Genomic DNA, 14,888 nt, shown 5'->3' with positions numbered 1-14,888 from the left:
CTGTCAGCCTGACAGGAAATGTCGGCCACCGCCTTCCCTCAGGTAGCCTTGTCCTCTCCGGAGCATTCACCGATCATTTTGGGTCATATCCTGACCCATCAAAGCAGTAGGTTCTGCCAACTTTGTGTGCTACAGCCTTTCCTAGCACCTCATGACAAAGAAATTCCAGGTGACAGCATCTTCTTTAATTGAGGTGTTTAGTGTGGCAGATTCGGGAGCAATTGCTGTTGTTCCCTGTGTTCTGCCTTCCCTGTGTGTTTATAGTGCTGAGATGCTCAATAAAATCTTCCTGGATTTCTTAAGTATAGAGTTTAACTGTGTCATTTTTATTAGCAGGATATTCTATCAGCAGAAAAGTTCAAAAAGCTGACTGAATAACCCCTCTCACGTCAGTAAGGACGAAGTAATACGGACAATGTTCTCTCTGGTCACGTATCCTTCATGAAATGTAAATAAATACTAGGATGTGAAGCATGTACTTCTGCAGAATACAGCGTTGTCTGGAAATAGACTCTTGCCAGGTAAAGCAATGGACAGATTTCTTTTTTATTCTCTAGCAACGCAACAAAACTTTGCACTTTGTCCCATTAGGTTCATTATAGCAGGGTGAATACATATAGGAGACAGTCAAATCAGTTTACCTTATAAACCAATAAACTAAAGTAATTTAAACATGAGAAACAGATTCATATACTAGAACTCCTTTTTCAAAAGGAAGTTCTTTTAGTATAGAAGATGATTGCATTTGAAAATAAATCCATACTAAAACATGACAACTGTTAAAAAAAAAAAAAAAAGTTAAAAAAAAGTGCTTTGACCTGAAATGAAGAAATATTTTTCAAATGAAAATTTCCATCTGCAGGATCACAGCGAAACTTTTTATGCTCATTTATGTTGTCAGTGATCTGTGCATCACTGAATTGTTGCAGTTCCTCTGTGCAGGTTGAGGTGCTTTGCCAGTTAGTACTATAAAAACGCTAATTCTTAGGTTTTGTCACTCAAACAAAATATCACAATATCAAAACTTTCAAGAATCTCTTTTCCAATGTAAGTGTATTTTAGTGGAACGCTCCTGAGCCATTTCAACTTTCAGACACAATTTTAAAAAGACCAATCTTTTACAACGTTACTTGCTAGATAACACCAAACCTTTCTACATTTTTCTGAATAAACAAATCATTAGTTACAGCTGTAATGGAGAAAGCAAACCTTTCAACACTGTTCTTCTGTTGGCTGCTTTGAAAATGTTTGTGGAAGTGCTTTGCCAGGTAGAAACATTATGGATTATTTTAGAATAAAAATAGCCAATAGGATAACTAAACAAGTAAAATGGGTCAATATTTGAGAACACTTTTATGAGTTCTGTACAGCTGCACAGGAAAAAGCCACTGGCAACAAGACTGTGGTTGCAAATATGCTTAACAAATGTTTCTGATGCAGTTGTGACCCATTCCCTTATCTTCTCAATATATTGCACAATAAAGATAAACCAGTGGTATAGGTATAGCCCCTGGAAACCAGCTGGCCTGGTAGGCTAGCTGAAGAAATATAGAACTTACATGACGATGACAGAGTAAGGAGTCAAACGTCTTACTTCCTAAGGTTTTGAGCCTTAAATCAGGGAGAGAAAAAAAAACCATGCCATTAGAATATTAAGTTTCTAAACTTTGCACTGTAGCTCAAAATTTCAGACATCTCATGTTATCAACACAGTGAGCTGAGAATAGGATTTGGTCTATTCTGATAAAGGTTTTGTTTGCTAATTGCTGTGGACGATCCAACTGGAGCGTTTGGATGCCCTCAGCATATCAGTGCTTTCTTATTCAGAAATCTGAAACAGATTTCTGGAAGGCTACAGATTCAGATAAATATAACTGGCATAATTTTCAGCTAGTATAAACTTCTGTAGCCCTACTTAAGTGAGAATAACTGAGTCCACGGATTTATATGAGGTGATGACTATTTATTTTCACTTTGTGTTAGAAATCAAGCTGAAAATCAGGTTAATAATTCTGAACGGGTATTTTTTCCTCTCAGTTCCCATTCATTCATTTACGACTGAGCAAATGTTTTCCTTGATTAAAGGACTGTGTCAGAAAAAAATACCCTTTTTGCACATTTGCTTTACCTGTGATGCTGAAATCAGTCTTGTGTCAGTTTACTGGTATTTTTCATGGTTCAGAGACACACGCACACAAAACAGTTGAAAGGGGCATCTTGCAGAAATCCTGTTAGCAGAAAGCAATGTAATGAACAAGCCTGTTTTGGAGACCATGAAGTGCTATCATCCATAAGAACAATCCTGAATAAACCATCTGATACCCTGAAGCCCAGACTGTTCTTTGTGGATGTGTGGGTAATTGCTACAGTGAAGAACATACATATATTAAATTAAAGGTGTGATTTATATATATATTATACTCAGTTAAATGCATTAAATCAAATGCTTGCTTCCTTACAGTCAGCATAAGGCTTCAGGCATCCTTGTAATGTAATAGCTGATGGAGTTACACACAGCCATTTTTTGTGGCAGGTGACAGCACAGCTTTGCATTAATATCAGGTGATTATTAACAACAATATATTAATTTGTAGAGAAAGAGGCTATCATTTTTTAATTGTGTAGTCTGTTTTCCACATTTCGCTGACTAATGCCACATTTGGAAACAACAAGGAAAAACATCTTATGACTGTATTAGGTTCAACCCTTGTGTTTCTGTGCTTGGATTCTGAAACGTGGCTTCAGCCACGAGACAGATTAATAGCCAAGGGATTAACAGAAAATACATTCTGTACGTAGACAATATGGCTGATCTTCAGGAGACGACAAAATAAGCTCATTTATGTTTCAAGAGTTGAAGGGGAGCTTTATATCAATAGTGAAACCAAATCCCATAACTTTAATTTTCTTACAAAATGGCCAGACATGTTTTAGGTAAGGTATTTTCCTTCTGCCTTGTGATGGCAACCAAAAGCCTTGAGTTCTTAATGTAAACAGAGTGAGACAGCAGTCAGAAAAAGTTATTATATATGGAATTAATTTCATCCATTCTCTTTTTAATTATACTATTCTATATATTACTCCTATTGAAGCTTTAGTGATGCTTACACAGATATAGCAAGCAAGAACATAAAACCGCAAAATAATGAAGGAAATGTTTCAAAGCTGTCTCATCTAGGGACTCTCCTGCAGGCTGCATATTACATCCTGATGTATATATCCTGTACTCTGCCTTTTTGCAGGTATTTGCAGACAGTGGCAGTTGGAATTGCTTGGCCCAGAAAGAAATTGTTGCTCTGCCAAAAGCAACAAGGAACCTTCTGATGACTACAGCAGTACCAAAAGTTTGATTCAGGTGATTTGCAGTTGCCCGTGTTCACAATTCCACTGTGTGGAAGGGAAGGCCAGCAACTTCCTTTCCTCAGTCCTGTCTTGCTAGGCTCAGACAGATGGCTCAAGAAGAAATGACAGCCTGAAACTAATCAAGGCTGAGCCAGGTTTCAGAACTCAGGTAACACAAGGAATATTAAAAAAAAATAATAAAATATCAAAAGAAAACAAACAAACAAACAAAACCCACAGCTGTCCCTTTTGCTCTCTTAATTTCTCAATGACTTTGCATTTTTGATGACTCAGGGGTCATCACATCAGTGATAAGTTACAAATGTGGCAAAAAAATGAAAATTACCTCACTGTAGTAAATTGGCCTCAAAGGCCAGCAAAACTTTCCATCCTATTCCATAGAACTGTGCTGTAATCAGTAAGAATGTTAAATTATACTATCTATAGTATAAGGTCATATTGCAGGAGACTGATGGCTTATGTGAGCAACAGATTGCTGCCCAGGTAAAAGAGTTTTGCAAAGAGGCCATCAAAGTCACCCAAACTTAGTGAGGAAATGGAGAAAGCTATGAAATGCTGTCAGATACAGAGAAGTTCATATCACAGGCCAGATGGCTGAGAATAAATAGTTTATACTTTTAAATCAGTGGCTATTTTAGGTGATATTTCTCTTTATATCACGCAGTCACTGAGAAAGCATTAATTCCTACAATATTTATACACTAATACACAAATTATATTAAGACCAAGAAGGAGAGTTTTCAAAAGCAGCAGACCTGACCTAAGCTATGACAACTCATGATCACAAGTTTTTTAAGGAGCTTTTGAAAATCACAGCCAAAAGGTTTTATTTTGTTTTGCTCTAAGCACAGTCAGGAGCATAGACCTGCTAGGGTGTGGAGGAGGTGTTGCTTGAATGTATTACTGGAGTGAATCTCCACAGTGGCTACCTGGTTCTCATGCCAGGTTGTCCTGCCCTCCCAAGGGGTGCAGCTTCTGTGACAAAGCACAACTTAAGGACATAAAGTAATAAGGAACCAAAGGAATTGTATGGCAGCTGAGAAGCTAGGAATAATAATTTCAAATTTCCTTGCCAAAGTCCTACGCAGGACTACCAGCATACAGAACCATCTTCATTGATGGGCATCTCAACTATGGTCACCCTGTGTGACCTGGGGACAGTCCCAGGCCTCCAGAGCTGATCCACGTTTAAAGACCTCCCTCTGGTCTCTGGGTTTGGTTCCCAATCTGTACCTTTATGTTGCTCTGTGGTTATTGGTGTCCATCAGGATGGGCACCGTTACAGGAAACCAGCAAAACAGATGGATATTCTGAGTAGTGCACTGGAAAATGGGACAAAATTGGTAAGCCTGGTACTTCCAAGGGCATATGGTTTGGAGACAGGACATATAGTTCCTACAAATGATTTGCCAAATGTTTCTTATAAATCCCCTATCTAAAATTGTAAGGTCTGTCAAAGTCCCCTGGGATTTATAGCAGCTTAATAACTATAATAAATGACTGTATTAGCACAGAGAGAACACGCATAGGGTGATTAATAGATTTTTCTCAAAGTCAGATAAAAATGAACAGTAGAAGAAAGGAAAACCTTCATATTAACCCTGTGGGAGCTCCAGTATTAATTGGCACGTAATCAGGTACAGCTGCTAATAATCATGCAGGTCTTTAACACGTAAAGCACTGCCAATACAGCCTTAAGAGGCAGAGATTAGGTAGTATGCAAATATTCTTTGAAATCCTGTTCAGGTTGCTAGATTGAAGTCATATTTTCTTATTAAGGTTACAAATGGCTGATTCTAGGTTGTGTTTACGTCAAGATCTGATAATCCCTCATGCTGCAAATTGTCTCATCCTTTGCTTGCAGGTCACTGAATAACATGTCAGAAAATGCTTCCCCCCCCCCATGTTTTGTATCTTGATAATACCAGTCTTCATAGCACTCGGTCTTCTCGATGGGATATTCTACAGGTTCTTTGTGGGATCTTATTTTACAGGATATTGCTGTCTTCTGGAGAAACAACATATCTCAGCTTGCTGGAGCTACTACCAGGTCATGCAACACCAGGCAAGTTCAAATATAAAAGCAAACTTAAGAAAGCAAATTGATTGTATAGCAACAAAGAATTAAGCTCTTGATTACAAGCTTGGAAGCAGTTACACATGCAGAAAAGAACACAAGCCCAAAGATTTAAGAAACCTACAGTGACTCTAACAACAACCTCTTGTTTGAGCTGTCACTCATGTTTTTTTTCTCAGCTATCAAAGTCAAGGGGCCAATTCAGCAGAACTCCCCCTCCATAGGGCTGGCTTTCTGAGTAGACTATCATCCTGGGGTTTCCATTAACCTTCATACTCAAGGGGTTCCTTGATTCTATTGAATGCAAACAAAGCTTCAAAGCCCTCTCTCAAGGACCCCTTTATTTCTTTACTTATTTAGGGTCTCTTGCCCTCCTGCAGTCTTGGTGTAGCTGTTACACATTACATAAGCAATAATGAGGTATCTTTAACATGAAGTATGACAGCTTCTGCTTTGTGGAGGGAGTCACTGGAGTGCTGAGCCTTTCCGGTTCTTGTTAGAAGGTCAGCTGAATTGCATTTAGATTTGTTCGTTTGTTTTTCTAATCCCACAGGTCTACTTGTGCAACACTTATGTCTTTTGTCCTCATGACACTTTTACAGTGACCATGGAAGGCGTTTTGCAACATGTTAGTCATTTTAGGGTTTGTTCTGCCAAACAGAGATATCCCAGGGTTTTTATTACAACGCTTTAAGAATGGCTTTTGGGATACATGAAACAGTTTTTTCCGATCTGCTAAAGCTGTGACAATTTTCATGTGTGCCTTTACAAAGCTAATCAGCAGCTGCATTTGTTTCTTCTCTCCAAAGTACTGCTCCCCTTCTTGGCTGTGTTTCTCTTATGAATATTCATAAATGTGATAAAAATTAAGTGTGAGAGATGTGCTCTCTACTCTTATTTGAGGTGCTTCCTTCTGTTCATGTCTGTAGCATACTGACTTTCTGATCTTCCTAAAAAAAAAAAAGAAAGGAAAGGGATAAATGGGTAAATAGAGAGACATGCAAAAGCTAGTGCTGGGTGTTGCCTGGCGACTAATAGCTAACAGAGCCAAATTAGCCAAGCTGCTCTGGAGACACAGGTGGTTAGCAGATAGGGACCTCAAAAACAGGAAAGAGGAAGGAGGAGAGATTAACTGAGTTTGGAAGAGGAGGCAAAGGTGAAACTGTTAGGGAGGTGTGGGCTAGAGTCCCTGAGGTAATCTTTGTTGGTTTTATTTGTTGATGTCTTTCTGTGCTACAAATCAAAACGTTGTCATTTTCTTCTTAAGCTGACTCCACAGTTTGCTTTTTTCAGATAGAAGCACAAAGGGTTTGGGTGTGCGTTTCACAAATTTGTTCAAGATATGTTATTTAATTGAGTAGAACTTGCTCTGTTTTGTGCATTTTGAAGGTATAAGTACAGTAAAGAGTGCATGAAGTGAAATCAGAAGTGGTATGAGGTAGGTTGTACAGAACCTCATGCTGTTGTTGCTTATTAGGTGTGGCTGTTCTGTAATTCTCTGCAAGCTCATTCAAAACAAACAGGTACTAGACAAATCCCTTCACCTTGAAAAATATGCCTGGAAACCTCTTCTACTTTTATCAGAAGGGATGTGTGCACTTGGTTTTGTTTTGCTATGTTCTAAAACTGCCATTTTCTCTTTAAAATATGCAGCAGCCTTTTATTTGTCTGCATAGTGATTCTACAGAAATGTTTACTTCTTTTTCCCCCCCAAACAAGGAAACAGGAAAGTATTTTTTTATTGGGAGGAAAAAATAAATGCGAGGAAAAGAATACAAAGCAGGAAAAATTTAGGGAGAAAGAGAATAGGGTGTAAGAGAGTTATTGAAAACTTTGAAGAAAGAAGTGTGTGTAGGAAACTGTCCTAAATTCATGATTACGCTTTAAATTTTGCCTCAACAATTCCTTGTATTCTGTAAAATGCTTTTGCCTAGGTTGCGTTTTAAGTTTGTTATATTTTGGCTTGTTTTTTGCTTTTTATAAGTACTATACTAAATAAATATGCCCTACCAGAAATACGGTACAAATCATCTATGGGGTGTACTGCTAGTGATCTTATTTACAATAACACTAAGCATGGGCTCTTTTGGATATATCCTTTGTGTATCTCCATTTTTATTTAGTGTGTAGTCAGCATTAACCTTTCACCATATGTGAAGAACTTGAAGTAATCAATACAAAACCAGGCTACCTGCCAAGGAGCAATTTCTCACCCCCACCCCCTCCCCCCTTCTCTCCAAGATCAAAAATATAATAGTATCGCTTTCATGGTTTTATTTCTTTAAAGTTTATTTGGTGTTGTTTGGGGGAAAAAACAAACAAACAAAAAAACCTAAACGTTGCTTCTTTTTGTTGTTTTAGAATTAGCAAGAGCTTAAAGCCTGACTGCTTTTGGAAATGTCTGAAGGTTGTGAGTTCTCATGGCTTTTCTGAAGGTAAGAATATCTACCGTGCTTTCTTTGGGACAGAAGTAATCAGTGGGCTTCAGCTGGCACTAAGAGATTTCCCTGAATCTGTGGTTTGTGTGCATCCAAATTGTTCTGTATGAAAAAGGATTGTAATCACTCAAAAGATCAGATTTAGTGTCACTCAGAAGCAAATAGACCTCTTTACCTCTGAAATGCAAGAGCAGTTTTGAAAGTATCTTAATGGTATTGCAATGAAATACGCTGCAATTGAAGTAGAACAACTTGAGCTAAAATGAAAGTTTTTGTTTCTTTGCCAATAACTTAAGATTCTTTTACTTGCTAAAGGTGTGTGCCATGGTTAAGATATAGATGATGCTATGAAAAGATGAGAAGCTTGGTGCATTTAAGACCTTCATAATTCATGTCTCTCAGGAGTAGGCTCAGAAATAGAATAGAAAGCATATTGAAGACAGTTAATTTCAGTGCTGTCAAAAAATCTTGGGATAGCAGTACTGAACATTAAAGCAATAGATATGAAATGAACCCAAAACTTTATTGGAAGCAACTGAAATAGATTGTATTGTTTAGTGCTTTTTTCCTGTCGGATGTTATAACAAATTCACTGTTAGAATGTGGGTGCCTGGCAGTTAAACCTTCTGTAACTCTGACAGCTCCTTGGTGTCACTGCTTCTGGCGTCCTCAAATTCTGGACTCTAATAATTTGGACCTTTATTTTTCCAGTAGCAAAATATGTAAATTATAATAATTTGTGTGAATTAACATATTTTGCCCATGTATTGGCCCTTTTACAAACATAGAAGTATAGCTGCTCTGTTATTCATGGACAGCTTGGCTGTTTCAAACCGTCCATTATGCCTGCAAGTAAGACTCAGGCTGCCAGACTACAGTTTCCGATACTGTGGGATGGTTACTATTTTGCTTTTCATTTTTTTTTTTGTCTCAATCCCCTCTTTCTGCTGTGGCCCTCAATCCAAAAGCCTTGAAATGGGATCACATTCTCTCTGCACTTTTCTGTAACCCATGAAAAAGGAGTCTTTCAATTTGCCCTGTGCTCACATTGCTCCACAGAAACTGTATTTCTGATTAAGTTTTTCATTATCATGAGAGAGAAATACCTTTCTTCTGCCTGTCCATGGAAAGTTTGATATGAATCCACCTGGGATGTAAGGATAGGGGAGGGGGGATAATAAAATCTGGTTTCTATTGCTGCAGGCAGGAAGCAGACAAGGTTGGCTGTTGTTTGCCATCCTAGAACTAGTGGTCCCTTTCCTAGCACTTTTCCTTTTACTAAGTCATGTTGAAGTTATGCAGAGAAGCATGAGTACACGGGGAGCTTGGGAGGGGCCCTCAGGTGTCACACTGAAACCTGACACAGGACTCTGGATTCACCTGAGATAAGAAACAGAATCAAATGTCTCATACTGGCTGCTCCCAATTCTGAGAATGAGGTTGTGAAGTGAAAAAAATGCTGCGTGTCACACACTGAAAGGAAAACTCTTTGCATCCGCAGCTTCAGCCTGGGGATGAAGAAGGGGTGGTGCTAAGCGTATGGCTCACAGGGAGGCCCAAATACAAAGCCTGCACGCTGAAATTACAGACTGCTGGTCAGCTGCCTGTGGCATGTAAAATAAGTGTGTATGATTTTAGAGGAGTTTCTGGCAGATGTGCTGAACTGGGAGATGATCTTGATGGTAGAATAGCAACTTCATTCTGTTTGCTTCAGCTTTCTTCTTCTTGTCTCAGTTTCACATAACCTAACACTTTCGTTGTGTTAAATCACTTGGACGGCACCATTTTCCTAGCACCTACCAACCTGTAAGTCTCTCTCCTTTTTCCACCTGCTTCCTTAAAGATTAGTTTCATGTTATGATCCACCGAAGTAACCCATCTAACACCTAGCTGCTGCGACTGCAGTAGCAGTTTCACATTGCCGACAAAATCCCATCAGAGCCGGAAATTGTTTTCTTTATGTGAGTGGCAAGGCAATTACTGAGCTGAGTGACGTGGGTAGAGGAGTGCATTTGAACGAGAAGCTATTGCTACAGCAGAAACTTCTGGCAGGAAAGCAGTGGCTGACTGACATCTTTTGGCTTATTATTATGGGCCTTGTGTAAATGAAGTAGAAGCAATGACTGTTACCATGCTTCTAATCAACAGTGTTATGCCAGTAATTAGGTTTCCACCAACTCACATCTCCTTTCTAGACATTAATTGGGGGAAGATCTGCAGATTGCTGGTTAATAATAGAACAGTTATAGTTCTATAATCACTTTCTTGATGTTCATCAATTTGTTTGATTGCTTGTGTGGCAAACATTTGATCCTGCATGTGTCTATTTAGCCACCAGACAGTTTAATAAACCTCATTGTTTATCAAGTTAGTGACATCTTAAAATGCTGCAACTCGTAGAGCCTAATAGCAGCAAATATAGAACTCCATTTTGCAAAATACACAGAGCGGGGCCTTTCACAGAAAGCTCCAGATTGTCCAAACCACATATGGATGTCAGGGATGGGAACAGTGTGAGCTGTGTGCCGAACCTATTTTAAACTCCCACTCGTGATTTCCAAATACAGCACTGTGACAGAGAGCAGGCATCGAGATTTTTTAGAACTGTAGCGCTTGTGTAAATAAACCAGAAATCTGGTTTGGCAAAAGTGTTAATTACTGTATTACCTGTTCATGGTGGTACAACTAAAATTGGAGCCTTATGGACATATGTAATTAGATGCAGATCACATGTATAATATTTCCTGGCCAAAGAGGCCAAAAAGTCTGCAGAAGTGTTCTTGTTGCCCTTTAAAGAGGGATGTAGGGCTCTGGGGGGGGGGGAGGAAATGTCCATGTATTACACAGTGGCAGATGTGTTCTGTCATTTAATACCCCTTGTGGGCTGTTTTGTGACCCTGATGGCTACAAAAGCCCAATCTGAACGAGTTTTCCCCTACCTTTCAGAAGGTGTTGTTTACATGAGATCAGCTCTGCACTAACCCAGGTTTCAATCTGTTCTGCGCCCACTCATCTGCAGCTGTCTGGAATATACCGTCTGGCTGCACATTAGCAAACTGCTAAGGCTGGTATTGAACTCAGGACCAAACATCCATCCCCTATGCCTGGGTTTTAGTCAGTATATCAGCACTATGTAGGTTCTGTGCAGTTGCAGACCTGTCCTCAGAATTTCCCTAAAGTGCTGCTCCTCTCATTCCTTGTAGACCAGAGATAAAGTATTCCAGCTGAGAGAGAGACAATCCTTTTATAAAATAAGCTGTGTTATTAGGCTTAGCTAAGCTACTTTTTTTGCACCTCCAGGGGAAACAGAAAAGTACTTGGGAACAATCATTGCACAGGAGTGTGAACAAAGAATTCAGCAGAAACCCAGATCTACGCTTTATTTATGTTAAAGTGAAATACTATTCCTCTTCTCATAACAGCTGATTTCAGGTCTATACACAAAGCCTCTAGATAGTTCTGAATTCATTAGGTGACCATTTAACACAGATGTTAGCTGGTTTGAAGTTTTGTGCCTTTGTGATTGGATAGGATTGCTGAATACTGCCCTCCAGCCTTCATATCTAGCAGGGGAAAAAAAAAAATAAGTTTTCCTCCTGTTATACCTTCATACAGATAACTGTCTGTAAACTTGCAGCTTGTTTTTAATCAGTTCCTTTCCATGTTCTTTTTTTGGGGGGCTGAGGGGGGAAGTAATCAAATAGCTGTGGACAGAAAGCTAGCCTTGAAAAGCCGTGACCCTGTGTCAGCATCTGGTTTTTCCTGTTCACAATTTCTTTGATTATTTTCAGCAAACAGATTAATTTTGTTTGAATTTCTGCTTGAATTTGCACCATCATTCGATATTGGAACAGACCAGTGTAAGCACTTGCTGACATCTCTTCTTCCTTTTGGAGGTACTCTGTGGATGTGGTGGTGTAGTGGATTTATGTGGCAAGGCTTTGGTAGCAGGGGGCCATAGGGGTGGCTGCTGTGAGAAGAATCTAGAAGCTGCCCCATGTTAGGTAAGGGCTCCACTGCTGTACAGAGCCGAGCCAATAAGCGATGTTGTTTTGCGCCTCTGTGAGAGCATATTTAAGACAGGGAGAAAAAAACCCTGCACCACACAGCAGCTGGGAGAGTGAGAGGAGTGAGAAACAGCCTTGCAGGCGCCAAGGTTAGCGAAGAAGGAGGGGGAGAGGTGCTCCAGGTGCCAGAGTGGAAGTTCCCTGCGGCCTGTGGTGAGGACCATGGTGAAGCAGGTTGTCCCCCTGCAACCCATGGAGTACCACAGTGGAGCAGGGTTGCACGCTGCAGCCTGTGGAGGAGACCACGGTGGAGCGGGTGGACCTGCACTGACAAAGGCTGCGGCCTGTGGAAGACACCTGCTGGAGCAGATTCCAGGCCAGACCTGTAGCCCGTGGAGAGGAGCCCACACAGGAGCAGGTGACCTGGCAGGAGCTGCTGCCCGTGGGGGATCCAGGTTGGAGCAGTTCACTCTTGAGGGATGGACCCTGTGGTACGGACCCATATCTGGAGCAGTTCTTGAAGAGCTGCTGCCTGTGGGCAGCCCATACCACATCAGTTTGGCAAGGACTGCATCCCGTGGGAGGGACCCCACAGCACAGGGGACAAGAGTGACCGAGAAGGAGCGGTGGTGAAGAAGCGCTATAGACTGACCATAACCCCCGTTCCCCTGCGCCGCTCGAGGGGAGGAGGTGGAAGAGGGTGGATGGGGGGGAGAAGGTGCTTTTGGTTTCTTTCCTTTGTTTCTCACTTCTCTAGATTGTTAGTAATTAGCAATAAATCTTACTGTCTCCCTATGCTGAGTCTGTTTTGCCCGTCACAATAATTACTGCGCAATCTCCTCGTCCTTATCTCAACCCTTGAGCCCTTTTCATCGTATTTTCTCCCTGTTCCTCTTTGAGGAGGGGGAGTGAGAGAGCGGTTGTGGTGGAGCTCGGCCGCCCACCTGAGTAAAACCACCACAGGTGGTAAAGAAAAATCCGACAACCTGATGTAAGGGAGAATTTCTTGTGCGAGTTGTGCATTGATAAGCCAGTAGTTCCACCTTTCAAAAGCTGAAGTTCATTTCCATGTCCTCTTGTATCTACAGTCGGGTACCTACTTCTGCACACTTGTGTAGCACTTCCATGTGCTCAGCTGGATATCAGAACAACTGGATGTGGTTGTATAGGTACTTGTGTTTTGCGTGCTGCTCTTTGCAAGCACTTGAGCATGGCGCAAGCAGATGTATAGAAAACGTGAACTACAAGCAATATCTTAGGCTCCTAAAGAGGGATGATATGCAGGAAATGCTGTCAACTAGCCTTTGAATACTTGAGATAGACCTAAGAGAGTTGGTTGTTGGTTTGTTTGTTTTTGCATCTTACCTAATCTTTACCTTAATTAAAGAAAATGATGAGAACCTCCAAGCTACCTTTGAAAAGGCTTCCATGTATAGTACACTGCTTATTGAATCTTGGTTTGAAATTGCTTCTTGCTCTCTATGAAAAATAAGTTTTTCAAAATAGTTACTGGACACGAAGGTTTGCATGTTTTCTTAACTGCCCTTGTGATTACATCTGTTACGCTAATACAGGTGCTTTCAGTAAAAAAATAACATACCAAAGGATCGAGGTACTCCTATAGTTTATGGATAGTGGAAGAAAGAGGAAGAATGTGTTTCTGAATGAGTTGATAGGAGGAATGTGTATCTTGAACTTCGGAAAGGAAAGTGACATCTAAGGAGCTAATGGGGTTTACTTCCCTTAACACTGGAAATCTTTTGAAAATCTCCTTTGAATATTTTCTGCTATGACTCAAGCTTCTTCCTTCTCTCATCCACCAGTCTGGTCTTGTTTTGGTAGGTGTTCTTTAAATACATTAAGAATATTGCTGTGTCCTCCTTTTTTTTTCTCCCCTCTTGAGATTCATCAAATCCAGTTCTGTATCTCATGTTTTCTAGGTCTCTGATTATTATCCTAACTCCCTTTTTGCACTCTGTCCAGATGAGCTATCTACTTCAAGCAGACAAGCCCAGAATTGTGATATCTGAAGCTTTCAAGACACCTTAAGAGATTGGTTGCAAAAATCTTTAAATGTGAATTCTATCTATACGGAGATTTAAATCACTTCATAGAAAAAATTGGTGCATTTGTCTAACAGCTTTCAATCTGCGATTAAGCCCACAGCTATGCACATTTCTTGTAGATTTAGATGATGCTGAATGGTATTTATAAGGCTTGTTTCACCAGCATCATTGTTCCTGTTAAGATTACAGTGTCTTAAAGTTTTGTGATCTCTAAAGTAATATCCTAAAAAATAGGAAAGTACTATTATCTCCTTGGAGGCAAATTTTCAGCTTCTCTTTTAATGTAAAGTTATCAAAGTTGGTTCCCAGTATTGTTGGGGGAGAGACCCCTACCTTAGGAGGACAGTTCAGCCTGTTTGCTATGGCATATAAAAAGAGCCTTGAAGAATTACAGTCCCAGCTGAAGTATGGCATTGTTACCTTAAAGAAAAATGAAGATAAATGAAGGCTGCAGACTCAATGCCTCAATCATATGGAAAATCTGCAGCTCATGTCACCAGGCCATCTTTATTCCGCTAAATTGAAGCAAACTGAGATTTAAGTAATAATGTTTGTATGCAGTGATGCTCCATAAAATGACTATAGAAAATGAAGGGAATCTAGTCTACTGAGAAAAATGAGCTGTGTGGTAGCTCTTCTGCTGGGTATTGCAGAACCAGTTAACCACGGTTGAGATGAGATGCCTCTTTTAGGAGAGGAGAAACTGTTAACATTGTTTTGGGCCAGTACTGAGAATTTTCATTACGATGAAAGGCATTATACTGAAAGCATGTGGGTCTTAAGGTTCTTATTAACAGAAAATTATTTACACAGAATTGTGTAAAATCGGGGGGGGGGGGGAGCCTTTGACTGGTAACAGCTGCCCATAACTTTTTGAGCCAACAAACCTGAGCATCTTCACTCTGTTTCTTCTTCATCCTTGCCTTTAGCTGATGAC

The 14,888-nt window shown here is 40.2% G+C and overlaps 1 protein-coding gene across 10 annotated transcripts in view; it reads left to right on the top strand.

Annotated features, from left to right (window-relative positions):
* Window positions 1-368: 368 nt before the first annotated feature.
* The window catches only part of SPTLC3 (serine palmitoyltransferase long chain base subunit 3), a 175,073-nt gene continuing 160,553 nt past the window's right edge, over window positions 369-14,888 (top strand). For 7 of the 10 annotated variants that reach the window (XM_080588398.1, XM_080588394.1, XM_080588395.1 and 4 more), the window contains exons 1-4: window positions 381-521; window positions 3,243-3,355; window positions 5,358-5,428; window positions 7,802-7,875. The gene's annotated coding sequence lies outside the window, so the exon portion shown is untranslated. Of the gene's footprint in view, window positions 522-3,242; window positions 3,356-5,146; window positions 5,228-5,357; window positions 5,429-6,504; window positions 6,635-7,801; window positions 7,876-14,888 lie in introns of those variants that run through there. The other 3 variants (XM_080588392.1, XM_080588400.1, XM_080588399.1) reach the window with 3 other exon arrangements.

Source organism: Anser brachyrhynchus, assembly GCF_964034855.1.
Source record: "Anser brachyrhynchus genome assembly, chromosome: 3".
Lineage (NCBI taxonomy): Eukaryota > Metazoa > Chordata > Aves > Anseriformes > Anatidae > Anser > Anser brachyrhynchus.
This window is presented reverse-complemented; position numbering and strand designations above follow the sequence as displayed.